Here is a 17,670-nt window from a genome sequence, read left to right as displayed (position 1 = left end):
AGTCTCTCTAAGTGTCTGAAACACAATGAATATTCTTTCCTTGGCTTTTTCCCTCTATATACATCATCCATGGTAGTTTGCACTTCTATATACATGTTACATCATCCATGTTAGTTTGCACTTCTATATACATGTTGCGTGCCCTGTCCATCTCACAAGTCCTGGTAGGTTCATTTGAGATGGAAGTTTTGTTAAAACAGAAGTCATTGTTTTAGGGTGTTCTATTCTTTCATACGTAGCAGTAAGAATGTCTTTTAATTTTTTTTGTTCTAAAGCTACATTTTTGGAGTTAAGACAGAGTGATATTTCTTGTGATAAGATTTATAAAGCTTTGTGCCATCTTTTATTCCTTATAACGAAATTCGTAGATGACAGTACCACTCACTCTCTCTTGCGCTGTGGTTAATTTAACTGAAATAAACCTCGTAGATTATTTCCAACGAGACGTTGAAGTCTCTGTTGAGTGAGCACGAGGGCTTTTTTGATACTTTTACTTTGATATATGTATGAGTATTTGGGGTTCCTTTTTCATAGACTAATAAATGTTTTTAGCTAAATATACCAGATGTCGGGTGACATTATTTTGGCAGAAATAAACGGGCTGACTAATCATGTGGTTATTAGAGTGTTCGGCAGCTTGCTTTGAAAGTGGATGGTTTTTCATAAGAATGTTTGTTCATGTTGGTGTTGGTAAAAGAGACATATCTGAAAGGAACTTCAAGCTTGAAGTAATTGCTATGATACGGAATAGTACTTGAGGTTTTACTCTCAATAAAGCAGGTAGTTTATCTCTAGTTTATGAATTTCTGACACACACACACACACAGAGAGAGAGAGAGAGAGAGAGAGAGAGAGAGAGCTTGGTTATTATCCACTTACCTTCAGATTCAGGTTATAAAACAGGTTTAAACTTGGCCATGATCAAGAGGCAAATTAAAAATACCTTGAAAAGTCCAGTTAAGGTGCAACAGTATTTAAAGATACATAATGTGGTTGTATCAATAGGTTTTCTCGGCTGTAATTCAATTTCCAACCAGCCTTACTGGGAGCTGCACAAATGAGTTGACAGTCAGATTTCTGTGTTAATGTGTATATAAAGTACTTGCTGAATATTCCCTAACTGTAGTAAGACATTGTGTTTTGTGAAACTGAATGGTTAGTGGCTGGTGAAAGAAAATACTTAATAAAGTGAGAGAAATGCAGAAAAGTCTACCGTCTATTAACGGCACAGACCGTGATTAATTTGTTTCTTAGTATTGCTGTAACATTTTTCTCGTACTGTAACTTCCTGTATTTAGTCTCGAGTAAATTTGTGATTCAATCATGTTATGGTACAGTGCCTGTTTATTGTAAAACTTTATTCTCTAAATTCTAATGTTACTGTCTGTTGTTTAGTGGCTGACGTCGGTTCTAAATGGTTGTCTCTTGTCTTGCAATCCGCAGTTTTTAGTGTACATACATACAATTTGCAGTTTCCCCTTTTTTTTTATACACGATAACGGGTTTTTAGCTAAAATATGAATAATTATTTATTGAACCTGGAATATAATATTGGAGGTGCTGTACAGTGGTTGAGCAATTATTTTTTATTTGCAAGTATTAAAAAGGTGCAATTTGATCTAGGACTGTAGTTTTGACATGTGGTCTTTTTATTGCGTCCGACAGGTCTCAGAGACAATTATGTCGCTATGCTTAATAGAGAGAAATGATAATATGATGAGTTTTATAATTGGAAAGGCATCCCTACAATTAGTCCATAAGTTTGAGTAAGATTTACCAGGAGGATATGCCTAGTAATTATCATTAACTTAGTCTTTAAAAACTACTAAATGTGCACAATATACGAAAGATGATTTAAAATGTATTAAAACTAACGGTTTCCTTTTACATTCACGTATATGTTTTTGAAGAACATCGTAGGTTAATTGACGTGTATAGAGGCGATTGATATTGGAATGTTAACATTGCTGCTTCTTTCAGAATGAAATACTCTTCGCTTCGATGGCTGGTTGTTGCGAGGAATCTTTTTATTGTTTGAACCGCGTCTTGGGAGTGGAAGTTCCAGTTCCTGGAGTCGAAATTTCATAGTTTGAATCACGTCTTGGGAGTGGAAGTTCCAGTTCCTGGTTCATGGCGAGTTGGTTCTTGGAAGTATTTGCTGAAATAGTTTATGAACCTGAATAAAATCTGGGTCTTTTATTTTAGAAATAGTGATTGTAAAGAGAATTTTGGAGAGTGGAGGTAGTGCTTTTTGCTGTCTCCTTAAGATTTCAAACAACACTTGTCAGTTTTAAGAAGCTTTCCAAGGAAAGAGAACAGACCAGAAAAAGGGCTGGTATAGAGCATTCGGAATTTTAATTCGTGGAAGGTCAGGTTCATTGCGAGTCTATTTCCTTTCTTTTGAGTGATCTAGTTTGCAAGAAATGGAATCAATATTCAGTATCATAGTCACTGCGGTCTTTTGAGTGATCTAGTTGCAGTAATGAAAACAGAATTCAATATCATAGTCACTGCTGACAGTGTTATTAAAGTTAACAGGAAATTCCGAAATTCAGAGAGCCAATTTAAACTTGGTGAAATTTTGGGGCTACTTTGTAGTTTCTTCTGAACAGATTTTTTGGTTAGAATGAATAAGCCTCGTCATGAAATTGTAAATGCGCATTCCTTAGCTTGTGAAGGTGCTGAGCTAAGTGTCTCTAGTACACGGGCGGTCGTGGAAGAAATATGGCAGGAATAATTTTAACGTAGCTGTAGCTAGTTCTGATGTATGTGTTATCTGTGTATTCTTAAAGGGAGAGGGTTGATTATATTTCGTAGTCTCTAAACCTGCTTGGCAGACGTTCTCTAAGTTGGCTAACATAAACGGTATCAAATGGTTTTACAGTGAAAGGTTGTACAAATTTATGAAGCGGATTTCTGTAATGTTTATTTGTAGTATATAAACAGTACAAGTGTTTGGCATCCGTTCTCAGGGTTGGCTCATTTGTCATCTACATGATCAGTGAACAGCAGCAACCTTTATAGTTGTTAATGAGGAAGTAAAAAAATATCTTGGCATGTCTGGTCTTCATTACACAAAAAGGATTAATACAAGCAGACAAAGGCCATTCTGGGTTTTCGACCCTCTCGGAACAAGAGCACAGACCCTGACTCCCGCCGTAAAAAAAAAAAAAAAAAAAAACAAAAAAAAAAAAAAAAAAAAAAAAAAAAAAAAAAAAAAAAAAAAAAAAAAAAAAATTCTAAAAATTTTAAAAGTTGAGGCTTCAAGAAAAACTTCTATAACAGCCCTTCTTATTTAGTTTCACTTGAGTTAACGGCGATCCTCTTGCCTCCCCGTTCTCTTCTCTTGCCTCTCCTAAATTACTCTCGAGCGTCTCTGTAAAATAAGAGAAATGAGAATTACAACATGCCTCATAGGGAAACTATAAAACATGAAGGATCAAACTAATATCGACTGTTAAGAACTCAATGGTATGGACTTAATTCTTAATCGTTATTAATGATTGAATTCTTATAATTGTTTATCTTTTCGATACTTTTAAAATTCAGCATACTCTCATAAGTTTTGAAAATCTTCAGTTGTCAAGTTCTGAAAATCTAAGCTTAGTCTCACAAGTTTTGAAACTGTCACAAAGTAGATTGTGAAACGACAGTTTATAAAGAATCTGAATTAGTTTGCAATTACTAAATACGTACGAAATGGCAAGTTAAAAAAATTAGAAAAAATTAAGACTATAATGAAAACTTAAAAGGTGCTGTAAGAGATTGTTTTACCCTGGTTTAGTAAAAATATAGGTGCAAAATTACTAATTACCCTAGTTTAGTAAAAATATATGCCTAAATTACAGTTTTTTATCATCCACTAAATTCTGTACCTCAGATCGAAGGATTTTTATAACGAGGGAATGGAAGTTAATAGTAGCAACAGTTATCGCTATATTTTAGGTGGTTTTATTTTACATATATTCAAAAACGAAATATTTATTCAAAAAAGAAAAATTAAACGTAAGCGCTCGAAGCATGCGATATGTAAAGTAAAATTCAGAAAACTTTGATATCAAAGTTCTCTACAATTATTCGATGAGTGGCAGCTTTTCAAGGCAATTTTAATTATTATTTAACCTGCGCGTACTACTTCGTTACTAACTACCAATCATTACTGGTAAATGTTTTGTGATTACAACACTTACGAAACCACACTTAGATAAATTATAGATAATGACACTTCGAGTTATTTCTAAAAGAAGAGGTGCGATATTCGGAAAAGCAGCGGGTGAGCGTTTTGCGCAAACAAACAAAAATAAAAAATTAAATAAAGTAAAATAAATAAATAAATATAAATAAATTATAAATAAAATTATTTATAAATATAAAATAAATAAACAAAATTAAATAAATAAAAAATGAAAAAAATACGTGCTGAAAGAAGAAAGACGAGTTCTTAATAGTAGGAAAAGATGGAGAGCAAAATTCCTAAACAGAGGAGAGCATCTGTAACAGAAATCCCATTCGGAAAAAGATGATGGGGAATGTGCAGAAACAGCTGGTTTTCATACCTAAAATAGAAAAATGAAAAATTTTCAGAGAGAGAGAGAGAGAGAGAGAAACATCAGTCCCTAACATTTTAAATACGAAGGGATATTAGGTAATAGCCAACACTAATACCTGATAGGCAAGTTACGTTTGCGTACGTTCTATTTATAGAAAAGCAATTGCTATAGTACAAGACTTTTCATGCTCAGAAAGTGATGCATTACCATGTGTAATTTATCCAAAAGTATGAAAACATACAAAATCATGTACATCCGTGTAGTGTTTAGGCAAGTACAGCAAGAATGAGAAACTATTTAGGACAATCTTCGATGGATAAGACAGGCATGCATGTCCACTAACAACGAACTTTAGGAATGTGTTTTTCCAAAAGGACTTGGCAAATATTTAGGTATTATAGAAAAACTAAACTTCGTAATTATTACAAATTTAGGAGTGATTTTGTATCATTTAACGGTATCTGTACTTATCCTGTAATTATAAAATACATATTCATCTGGTTTGATTAAATTTAATCAGTCTACTCTACTGGTTTAGACCACTGAAAGCAAACATCACAAAATCTTTGTACTCGACACCTGAATAATTGTAACAAATAAAAAAAATATACCATAAGTCTTGAACATACTACTAGCACTAAAATGAAAAAGTTTCAGGACCATTTACGAAAATCAATGCAAAATGAAGGTCGTCTGGTAGACAGCTGTTACAAATAAAGTTTCAAATCGAGTTATATAAGAAAGAAGACCAACAGAAAACAGAGAGAGAGAGAGAGAGAGAGAGAGAGAGTGGAGCAGCAAAATAAGGAGTTATCAATACAATTTATTCAAGCATGAAACCCAAGTACTATGTATATGTCAATACCTATTCGATATCTCGAACTCTGCAAAAATGTAACCTATTAAAAATTAAAATTGAACTTAACCCTCTTCAGAAGTGCTTACGAATAAAACATCAGTTTACCACCAAATCATTCAAGATTTTTCCTGAATTTGGAACTTAAACAATATTTAACTAAAAGATTAAGATGAAAAGCTATTCATACAATATGTTCTGCGTCTTGTTACCAATTCCTCTAACCACATTTAGGTCTTAAATCTTTCAACCACATTTAGGTTTCAATCTTTCAGCAGATTTCAGGATCTTATGCATACAACTACGTAGCTGGAAAATTCAGGTTAAGGGAAATTTCTCTCTGTGTGTGTTACACTGAAATTTACAAAAGCACTAAACGAAAACCTTCGATGGCAACTGCCTTTGGATACTCGTCTCAGGAACAATGAATCTGATCCAAGAACATTCAAAATGGCGTATATGGGTCTACACTTAGGTACTATATGAAAAATGTACTTATCCGGATAATGAGGTATCACAATATACAAAACTTTCATAATAAAATCATGAGGCTTGTTTTGGGCTCGGATAAAAGAGGCAGGAAAGTTAAAAGTAAATTAAACTAAAAATTCCTTCAAGTTGTCGAGTTACCATCATCTAGAGAACTTGACATCTAACGCGACCTGGAAGATACCTTCTTACAAAGAGAGAGAGAGAGAGAGAGAGAGAGAGATGAGAGAGAGAGAGAGAGAGAGAGAGAGACGAGAGAGGAGAGAGAGAGAGAGAGAGAGAGAGAGAGAGAGAGAGATTAGGGGGGGAGGGGTGTATGGAAAAAATTGCAGAAACTAAGGTATGCAAGTTTTAACCTTTAATTATTTCTTAGGTTTAAAAAGAAGTAACCACTGACAAATTTAGAGGAAAATATGTATGAAAGTATATCCTGTATAATGTGGCCTATATCGAAACTGCAAAATACAAATACTGCAACTACCTTTTGCGCATTCCTAAACATACGAATGCAGCAAAAGACACTAGACACATGGAAATATATTTTCATCTCCGTTGCTTATTTAGGTTTGTGACTGATCTACTATGTAACAGAACACCACAGTGGCGAGTTAATCTGCTGAAATGTACTACATATCAGAAACGCATGGACTTTATAGTGGACATGCAGATGATTTAAGTAAAACCTGCTACAACACGTACTCACTCATTCCTACAAGTTAAGTTTACTTTACAAGTTTTGAGGTATTGAGTACTGACGCACCTCGAATTTCCTAAGCTTATTTTCCCGTTATTTTTTCCAGCTATCTACTTGCTTCTTCCCTAATAAGGCGATAATCAAATTTCCAAAACTATACGTATGCATATTATATACTAATATATGCAGGCAATGTCATCACGGGGGAACTAATACGACGTCTCTGGTAAGTTAATTATATTGTTTTCTGTGATGCTCTTTTAAAAATAAAAATTACGTTGAGACTTCAAGGAGACAGACAAGAACAGAAAAGCTACAAATTTCCTTAAACACACTCCATCCTATAACGAAATTTACGCAAAAACAGTATCTATCCTTAACAACTTTTGTTTTAAATGACGTTATTTATAAATTTATATTTTACGTAGGCGGGAAGGAGAAAACCGGAATTATCAGGTCAAGCGGTAGTTGAAAGTTATTGACATTCTGCAAAATATTTCCATGTTTTAATTCTAAAGTTTCTGTCTTCGGGAAACTATGGGATAGCCTGGAATCGGTTAGGATTTGATTCTATTTTAACCCAAATTTAGGAGCCCTGCTGAATTAAACCAAACATTGAAAAATTCGGAGAAATTGGACGCTGTCAATATCATCCTAGTAAATAAACGATACACATAGCAGCAGCAGCAGCAGCAGCAGCAGCACAAAAGGTATTTAACAATTCACCGAAGTACGATCCGATAACAGGAAATATTTGCGGTATAAAAAGGATATAAGGAATCTTGTCTGTCATTACTTTACTAAAATTCTGTTACTATTCCCAAATTAAAGATTGCAATAGAAAAAGAATGTCAGAATTTATGACACTAGATAGAAAGAATAATTAAAAACAAATGGGACACTCACCAGCATCTCACTCGGGTACGAAAGTGTCCTTGGAACCTGTAGAACAAGAAAGTCAAAATGAGTAAGATATGTGATAAGAATTTTTACGTTCTGTTCACATTCCATCACACTTTACAACAAAATCAACAACCACAGAGCAGGAATGGGGATAATTACATTTCTCTGATTAAATTTTGAAATACTAAACATTTTTGTTAAAACAATGAGGCGATTCAGTTGTACATATGAGTACATAAAAGTGGCAGAGTACTATAAGAATCTTTATTTCTTATCCTTAACCTTAAGCAGAATGAAATGCCACTACCATCCATCAGCCACATGTACTAAATACTGTAATAAACTCTTTAAGGAACAAATTAATTAATGTCGACCATCGGCAAATTTAAACTAGCAATAAGACAGGAAAGCTAATGCCCTTCTGTATCCAGACAAAATAAAATTACGACGGTATGGGCATTAAGGCATATGGTGAATTGTAGGAACATACCAAATATATATCAGGTTACTCAGCCAAGAAATTCTGTACACTCATGCCACTTTCGAGCCCAGATAACAGATTAACTTTTTTTACAGGAATAATTAAAGGCTTTGCCAAACTTTGCAGGAACCTAAGGTGTTGGTTGGAAAGGGCAAGAGTCATGAGAACGTAACTTGGGAATTAAAATAAACTGTCCATTAAGAGTTCACAAGCAATAAAAGTTCATGAAACCAAGGAAAAGAGCAAAATAAAGAGCTAATGAGCTGATACTACAGGCCATTACAAAGCAAAATAAACTTGAGCTTCTGCATGGAGTTAAAACAAGGCAATAGGTCTCACAAAAACGCAAGTCGAGACTGCAAAAGTTCTTACCACCCTCAGAGGGAATGTACAACCTATGATTGATGTCAAAACCTGGTGATGTTTTCGCAAAGAGAAGTATATACCAGAGCCGCCTAAGTGCTTCAGGTGTCAAGATGTACGGCCACCACAAAGACAGCGGCAAGGCAAAATTAGTGCTTGGGGGTACAGCAGGAACTATGCCATGCCTCCCAAATTTAAGAATAGTGAACGTCCCGATTTTCAGAAGATCGCATTTCCTACTATGAGATTCAGGGCCTCTGTAACACGGTTTTTTGGACTTTGTTCCTTATCAAAGCATCGGATGTAGCTGAAAGTTGACATATGTATATTTTAAAACCACACACAAATTTTGTCAGCATTATCAACAACCTAAACCCAATAGTTTTAATTTTTATACTGAGTAAAAATTATCTAGCCGACGCCATGGCCAATGATTACCAGCCAAGAGTCTAAAAACATTCATTACGTAAGCAAGGTAAACACCGTTTTACGAAATGTTGCCCCGCCCATCCGCCAGACAGAAACTTCATTCACCTTGTTCCATCAGCTCTGAAACCCATAGCAGTCAAGAATGGCTAACAGGATTTGGAATTTTCCCCGTGGTTGCAAAACTGCATTTGTCTTACGACTTGTAACTTTATACAGTCAAGAGAAAGCCCGTGGCCATACTTACTATAGCCTGAATAGGTAATTATTCAGTTTATAGTTTAAATCCAATGCTTATGGTCAGATTTGTATTTAGCGTAACGTGATTATAATACTTGTAATGTCATTCAGGATTTTGAACATTTCCATTAACTATTCACTATGCCACCAAGAGAGAGAGAAAGAGAGATTGTATGTAATCAGCCTTTATATAACTATGTTTTTAAAATAAGATTTTTATCCAAAGTAAATACAAGCTTATAATGTGCTAAAATCTCCAGCAGACCAACAGATCATCAGATATTTGTTTATCTTCTTCTTTAGGTCATACGACGTGTTGGATATAAAGACTTTATGAATGGCAGAACGATACATAGATGTGGGTGGGGTGCTAGCGTAGCAATACTACTGCAGTAATAGCAGTAATATACATGAATTAAACGTTTAGGCCAATTGCTGGGATCCTCGAGGATCATTTAGCATTTCTTACAACTGCTCGAGAAATGAGTTTTTATAGCCAGAAGTTAACTTTTCTAATCCAACAATGCCCATGATGGCCTTCAGTGTTATCCTGAGTTATAACGAGGCCAAAGTGGGTGGAGCCTCATGAAGTCATCATTCTGACGATAATTATTGGTGAAGGTTTAAAGCCAAAATACGGTGCGGGCTATTCTTTTTTTCAGTAAATAGGTAGATAGCCAATAAATAAAATTTGCTTGACATTGGATATAGCAGTTATCAAATCAAGCTTGTCTACTATGTTTTTGAAAATTACCAACTATTCCCTACATTTTGTCAATCTGATTGTGACCTATAAAGTAGACTGTAATTTCTTAGGACACTTATTTTGGGAGTTAGACTAATAATCGAAGTGTTTTTGTATTTATTAACATATTTTGTTGGTTTGTTCATTACGACAATTATAAGTGGAGAGGCTTCAGAGTTCATAAAGGTGTTCTGCTTTGCTTGTATTTAAATTTGTATGTCATTGTTGCCAGAGGTCTAGCCTTCGTTACGTATAGCCAATCATCCATCGAGAAAGAGGGAAGAAATGCTGTCATAAGTTACGTAACGAGTGTGTTCGAAACCTTTTCTCTGAGTAAGTTGGTCCTTCTTCAAAAAAAGTCACTTTTACATTATAAGTACCAAATTTATTCAACCTACGTAATGCAGAATAGTCAAAATTAATGTGTAGATATAATATGTATTCTGAATAAGCGTTATATTTATGAAATGCATGGATAAAATGTTATTGCGAAAAAACCATGTTACAGAGGCCCTGAATCTCATAGTAGGAGATAATACAGTACAGACTACAAAAACTACCCCACCACCCAAAGACCTCATTCATCCTTAATTCAAGCACTGGCACCTGCACAACCAAATGAAGCTCCAGTCATACCTCATGAAACTGCACAATCTATGGCGTCTTCACCACCGTTGAGGGTGAATCCAGATACAAAATTCCTCCTTCCTGATTTGTTCAGGAAACCCTATCTGAGCCTAGGAAGATTAATCAGGTCGCAAGAGAAGATTTTCTATCCAAAGCAAGCTTAATTTGGGGAAAGTCTTACGACGCTCAAAACGCAGGTTATCAACATAAGACTTGAGTCTCTCTCTCCCCAAATGGTTTTTTCCCCCTGTCCTTTCTAGTCTTATATAAAACCAAGAACCATTAATTAATGTATTGCTTTGGAAGTATGGTCCTAAGATTTGTTGTCCCATAAATACTTTTGTATTTTGATCGATCATCTTTATTTGCCTTCCAGGTCATCTCTTGCTTCAGGACTCACTGCCGTAAACTTCCCGGTAAAAATTTTCCTCAAGACAAGAGTATGTGACACAGAGACCTAAAAGCAAATATATGGTGAAACATCCAAACACAAAACGACATATGCACGGGAAATCTACTCCTTACAAGCAAATAAAAAAATACTTAACAACCAATCAGCACTAAAATACAAAGGCTGGATTTGCACACAATCCTAAAAACTCACATTCAATCCACTAATACTTCACTAAACCAAATTTTAGATATCGATATTATGAAAAGCAGAGAAAAACTAAATACATTATCTGCTAGTGATTTGAACCACTAACAATACTACTTTCAAAACCCTTCAGACTTCCACTCTCTTTCAGGCAATCAAAACTAATAATTCATTGACTACTTCGTGAAACACTTATCAGTGAATAAACTTATTACGCTAAGCAAGCATCGGCGGTCGACCGTTTATTAACAAAGAACCATTGCACTTCTTAACCGAAATCAGTAAACTTATGGAATTACCTCCGTATTCAACTAAGTTTCCATTAGTTAAAGAGCAACAAAACGATACGGAATACTGTAGAACAGGAAGCCTCAGATTGTTATTGGCACCTCTCAATACTAGAAAATCACCACCACCACACAACTGCTCACCGTTGATTAAAATAAGGACTGTTAACTTTTACTATCCCGGGAACCTACACACAAGCATTACTTGACCTTTGAAAAAAAAGTGAATGGGGAAGTGATAGTAGTACACATTCTTCCAGCTCATCACCTGCTCATGTGGCCCCATACAAAGTAAACCGAATCCGTCCATCTGTAACACCAAAACTACAGAGTTGACAAGGGAAAATGAAGTCACTACCATACAACTGAAACACTCAAGATAAATGCAAAGAAATTCAATAATGAAAACCGGTTTTCCCATACATACAAAAACCTTACACCGCGTTATTATGATGGACAACAAAAATGAAGATTCGACAAATTCCTCTGATTGCAGACCATTCTGTTTACTGGTAATGTGTCAAATGAGAAAACATAGCTTGTCGCACCAAGTATGCTGGCCAATTAATATTTTGGCAGTATAAAACAACAAATGCACGAAACACGCAACACAGAATTGACCACCAACGATCTAGTAGACTAGGTACATAAGGTCAGATGACGCGCCGGCTACCTGGCTCGCAGAGAGAGAGAGAGAGAGAGAGAGAGAGAGAGAGTTAGTTCTAGTAGTAGTTTGTTCTTGATAAAGGATTTGCAACAGTCATTTATTAAAATAACACCTGCAAAGTCTTTGTTTGACCACAGGGGAATATCACCGACAGATTGACATGCATTTAAGTCCCGAAGATTGTATCAAACATCTTAGTTGTACATCAGAATTTCAAGCAGACGTTTCGGTATACCTACAGTGCGACTTTGGACGTATCTAGAAAACAGTTTTCAAGGCTTTTCTATAGTCCTGTGGTACAAGACTGAGACAATAATCATGGTAAGTAATTGTGCGGCTTATGGTTGTTTTAACAGTATACTGACAACTCTAAAATATTTTACAAGTTTTTTTAACTTTTTAATGAATTGAATGTTCCTAGTGATTAAAATTTTGGTGTTGTTTTAAGGAACTGCATGTTTGACTACCCTTTTTGTGAAGAAACAATTAACATAAAGGAAACTGGCATAGGAAATATGGCAACACTCGTTCTTTCGCGTGACGTCATTACAAGTCAGCAGACTTAAAGTGCATAATTTAGCTAGACTTACGGACTACATTTTAATCCCTAACCTCCTCCCGTCAATTTAAATTGCAACTTTTCTAGTAGGTTAATTATTATTTCCCCCAAGCACTAAATTTGCTTAAACCTTCACGATAAAAATTTAAATCAATAATAGTATTCTAGGGTTGAAATATTTTCTGGTGCTTCAAAGTGTGCTGTATGAATATTTATTGCAGTAGTTTCAAAGACACTGAAACTATCCCTGAAATCCTTCAATTATGGAGGCCCAGTGGGTAACCGGGATGTTTTGGAGGTGGGTAAACAAAACTAGCATAAAACCGTGTGGGCTGCAGCCGCTTTGAAAACGTTCAATAACCTTTCTTAAATCTCAGAATTTGAACTTTCAAAAATATCCTGGACACGTTCTAGTTCACCCTTGTATTTCACTCCTGTATGTTCCCATCCAAAGCCAGGCTTCACTGTGGTTCCCAATAATTGTATGGTATAAGGGGCCCGATATTTACAATACTGTTTTGACGAGATTATAAAAATCACTAAAAATATAGTTAGATCTAGGTAATAACTCCGCGTCGGGTATTTCTTTGGAAATATAGTTTCCTATAGTAATTGGGTTACTTATTAAGAATTTGCAGCTTTGGGAGGTTGCCTGTAACCCCTAGGGGCTAGCACTACACACGAAGAAATACATATGACACCCCAATCCCTAGTGGCTGCCGTATTCTCGGGAACGTTCCTTGCAGTCCGTGCGGAGGTATTACCTACAATTACCAAAGTATTTCTGGAAAACCAATCCAAGGAACGAATCATTCTTTCAAGATATGCCTAATTTCAAAACTCCACTTTATCGGTGAATTTTGAACAAAAGAATCAATAGGGTTTCAGCATTGATCTAGTACAGTACCCAGACTTTTAGATGCATGTAACAGGGACAAGAAGTACATTTGTCGAACCAAAGATTTGGACAAATGACTGATCTGATGGCAATATTTACCGGTTAATATCTTCGGAACATAAAATGCGTTATATACTTCAACATTGAAGTTTTTCATATTAAGCATAATCAGAGATTGATCGAAAAGTATATTGGGTAAAAATACCTCTGTTTACTCCGCGAACCAATCAACGGATGGGCGAGTCCCATTAAATAAACGAGAATTAAGTTTGATTTCATTTACCAACAAGACCCTTTAAATGTCAAAGCAAATGTATGCTGTCAAGTGATACTTTGGTACAATTACAACGAAAAGAATAAACCTCCGTAAAAGTTTCAGAAGACAATACTGGGCCCCATAGCAACTTGGCATTCAGTCATAATATCGCAAGTCTAGGGGCACCCATACAAAATTTCACTATCCCTCACAAAAGGAAAATTGTAATGTAACTAATGGGCCCCTACCAAAGATGGCCACATGCTACTATCCAGTCAAACACAGGTCTTTCCAGTCACAATCTAATACAAGGAAATCATTTGCATTACTAATTTTGAGATAAGATGCTGTTCAAAAGTCTTTTTGCCTCTAAGGCCCTTTGCTTACTCTAAACAGACATCTATCGCACCGGGTGCAATCACATTTGTGCCCTAAACTAACAACATTACACTCCGCAGTCATCAGTGCATTTGGAATTGTATACATAAATAAATGCCTGCACTAATAAACCTTTAATCACGACAATACCTCTCAATAGTTATCAAATAACCCCACAATTATAATAAATAATACAAAGGCACACTACCTTTACAGTTGTGGAAATCTCCAGATCCTTCTTTACAGCGGACACCACAGCGACAAAGGCTTCACAACAGAGATTTCTGTGACGGTTTTCCTCTTGGTCTATTTCAGTTTTTTCTTGACTTCTCTCGTTGGTCAAGCCTCTGCGCTTCGGATGTTAGGAATGTAAGCTAACCTCCCATTGGCTGGACTTTTTCATGAGATCTTCCATTCCTTGCACAGACCCTCAACGGTATTTTCAAATGATACATTATTCGAATTAATCTGTTTTTCAGAGGGTTGAATTTAATATACATGTTAATGAACATAAAGCCGGAGAATAAACTGGAAGAAATAGCAAGAGATTTTTAAAAATATTAGGAAAAAAGCGGTAAGAATCTGAATTAACATCAAACCAAACGAGCGAACAAGATCTTAAATGGAAAAATACCAGACCTAACAAACGAAATCAATTACTTAGTAAGGAACGAATATTTCAAACCGACCCTTAAATCCAATCATGTACAAAGCAGGGTTGGCAATGGTTAAATCAAACTGATTTAATCAAGTGATTAAATAACTTATTTTTTTCGTAAAAAATCATAATTTTATATATATATTTTTTTTAAATTTGAAAGCAAACAAATTGAACAATATGGTTTGGAGGTTAATAAAAACTTAAGCATAACTGTAATGCATCTATTCATTTTGACATAAAAAAATTGCAAGTACATACTTTAGGTCAGAACTGGAAACCTAAAAGATAAATCAATAGAAATTCTGTCATAAAATACATTTTGAGGAAAAAAAAGATTGAAAAAACATCTAAGCAATAAAAAAATAACTAAAAAAGCAAATAAATAAAAAATCCAATAAATCACTGAATTTTATATTTTTTTATAAAAAAAATCACCAACCCTTGTACAAAGTTGTGTGACAATTACCGTTTACTTAAAAGGCTTTGTGAAACTAGGTTGTCTATCCCTGGTGTCACTAAGACCTCACAATTCCATAGAGCATGGAGGATGCATCTATAATAGTGTGTGAAACCATCAAGCACATATTGCAACCTCAACTCATCCTTTCAACGCGCCAGTTTAAAGGATGGATGGAAACCTGTAATATATTGCCAGTTGCTTTTTAACCAACAATTTTTCAATCAACCTTAAAATCCCCTAAATAGCAAGTCTGTAATTTGGATGGGGAAAATCGAAGTTTCCATCCAAACTGGGTAAAATGCTGTTTATTTGACAGCTAATTGCGAGTATCAATAAAATTTGCAATATAGCGCAGTTTGCTTACAATAATGTTGCAAGCAATGCACAAATCTCAAAAATAGTAAGGAAACGGCCAAAGGATTTCTTGGTGGGGGGGGGAGGGCCTGAGGGTTGGGGTGATGAAGACTTTGCCTCTAAGTTGGGGAAGGTCCAACGTATTTGGAAGCTAATCACGACTATAAATACAGAATTGCTATATATTGCAATTCGATTGCTAGACGGAAAAGCTGCAAGCAAGGCAAAAATTGCGCAAATGGAGTCTATTTTCTAGGTTATCGGCGAATACAAAACAAAAGGGCATCATACCGCAATTTCCTTGCAATGCAGAAGAAATGTTTCGGTAAATCAAAGCACAAAAATAGCGGGGCTGTTGTTTTAGGATTTTTCGGGGTCGATCTGTTTTTTCCTTCAGACTGGACATAACGGAATATATTTCCATGCTTATCACGAATATGAATGCAAAATTGCAACAAATTTCAATCTGCTTGCATCAAGCTAATATTCTAAACAATTCGTCGGTGATGAAAAAAAAAAAAAAAATAGTAAAGCTATGCACCACCAAATTTGGAAGGGCCACCCGGACTTCTTCAAACTGGGCATAAAGCAGCCTATTAAGCCACGAATCACTAAAATGAAATAAAATTGGCAATTTATAGCAACTAACTTACATTGTAGCAGTGTTGCCAACGCAAGAATTGCCAAAATACCAAGTTAATAGCCTTGGCGTTCTTGAGATAGCTCCTTCAAACCGGAATAAGAGGGAATATAAATTGAAAAAGGGGATATAAAGTAATTACAAGGAAATCTTCAAGCAATGCAGGTATTGCCAAAATCAGACTTATTTGGGGTTTTGACTGATTTATGCTAATTACGCTCAAAAGCAAAGCACTGGAGCCCTCCTCTAGGCAGTCAGCGCTTACACAGTGAAGAGACGGAGTTGGAGAGGTTTGGCAGCAAGATGGGAGAATAAAAGGCTGAAAGGGGGTTGCAGCTGGGGGCCGAAGGGGCGCTGCAAACAGCCTTCAGTAAGGCTTGCAGTGCACCACGCGGGGTCCACTACTCTTCATTAGGGATAAGACTCCGCCGAAGGCAGAATTCCGAAAATTTATCGAAAATTGTTTATTGACATTCCCGGACAGTTTAAGGTGCGACTAAACACTGCCTAACGTATAATTGCTCAAAAGATATTTCCAAGAGGGTCATACACCTTATTTTTAGGTCTTTTATTTTGTGACAACTTATCTCAAAACCTCGCACGAGTCCCTAATCCCTTTTAACCTGGTTAGAAATTTATTTTACTTTAGGTACTTTACCTCGGCATCATCGTTTTCACTGCATGGAACTAAAAGAAAACGTCTAGAATCTTACAGATTAACTAAATTAAAATTAGAACTTCCACGTAAGTTACTTATCTCGATCATCCGAATTTTTTTTATTATATGTCGCCCTCGATGATTAAATATTAGGCACACTTTATCTTAGTAACAAGTGTCATTAATGGCAGTTACATATTTGGTTATATTTACTATATGAAGGAGCACTTTCGCAGAATACAATAATTAAGATGCAACACGAATGTGAATGAAACTTTGTAAGCTTGTAGCACAGCCATTTTATTTAGATTTATCCCCAGGAAAAAATTTAGAACAGCGCACTTATTTGACACTATGGAAAAAGGTGTCAGTTTTTTTAAACGTAAATTTTATAACTTATGAATTGAAATATGCTCACAATGTCACAATATTGCAGTCAACACAAGAATCGCCAAAATAACCAGTCTGTATTCTTATAATTTTATGTGGGGCAACTGAATGTTTCTTTTAAACAGGGGATCTCAGTCTCCTTACAATATGGCAATGTTGCAAACAACACAAACCACGAAAATCGTTGGTTATCGCCTTGGATTTAATCCTAGAATTTTGAACCAAACGTTTCTAACTTGGAGAAACACGAGGTCAGGCAAAACGGAATCGACGTCCGAAAGATGGATGCTAAATTCCCTTTATGGAACGTCAGGGAAAGGTCAAGATGGAAAAGGTACATGAGAGAGAGAGAGAGAGAGAGAGAGAGAGAGAGAGACAGTAATTGGTACAATAGTTTTTTTTTTAATGTGAAGAACACACCACAGATTTGATATCATTACAAAAAATTAAAATGTCCACTACTACTACTACTACTACTACTACTAACTAC

The 17,670-nt window shown here is 35.5% G+C and overlaps 1 long non-coding RNA gene across 1 annotated transcript; it reads right to left on the bottom strand.

Annotated features, from left to right (window-relative positions):
* Positions 1–3,133: 3,133 nt before the first annotated feature.
* Positions 3,134–14,481, bottom strand: LOC135214499 (uncharacterized). The gene is made up of 3 exons (XR_010314383.1): positions 14,226–14,481; positions 7,496–7,531; positions 3,134–3,376 (listed from the first exon to the last, which is right to left on the bottom strand). It is a non-coding gene; the product is annotated as an uncharacterized LOC135214499 (long non-coding RNA).
* Between the last annotated feature and the right edge of the window lie 3,189 nt (positions 14,482–17,670).

Source organism: Macrobrachium nipponense, chromosome 45 (assembly GCF_015104395.2).
Source record: "Macrobrachium nipponense isolate FS-2020 chromosome 45, ASM1510439v2, whole genome shotgun sequence".
NCBI classification, from domain to species: Eukaryota; Metazoa; Arthropoda; class Malacostraca; order Decapoda; family Palaemonidae; genus Macrobrachium; species Macrobrachium nipponense.
Note: the sequence above shows the minus strand (reverse complement) of the source record. Positions and strands in the feature narration are given on the sequence as shown.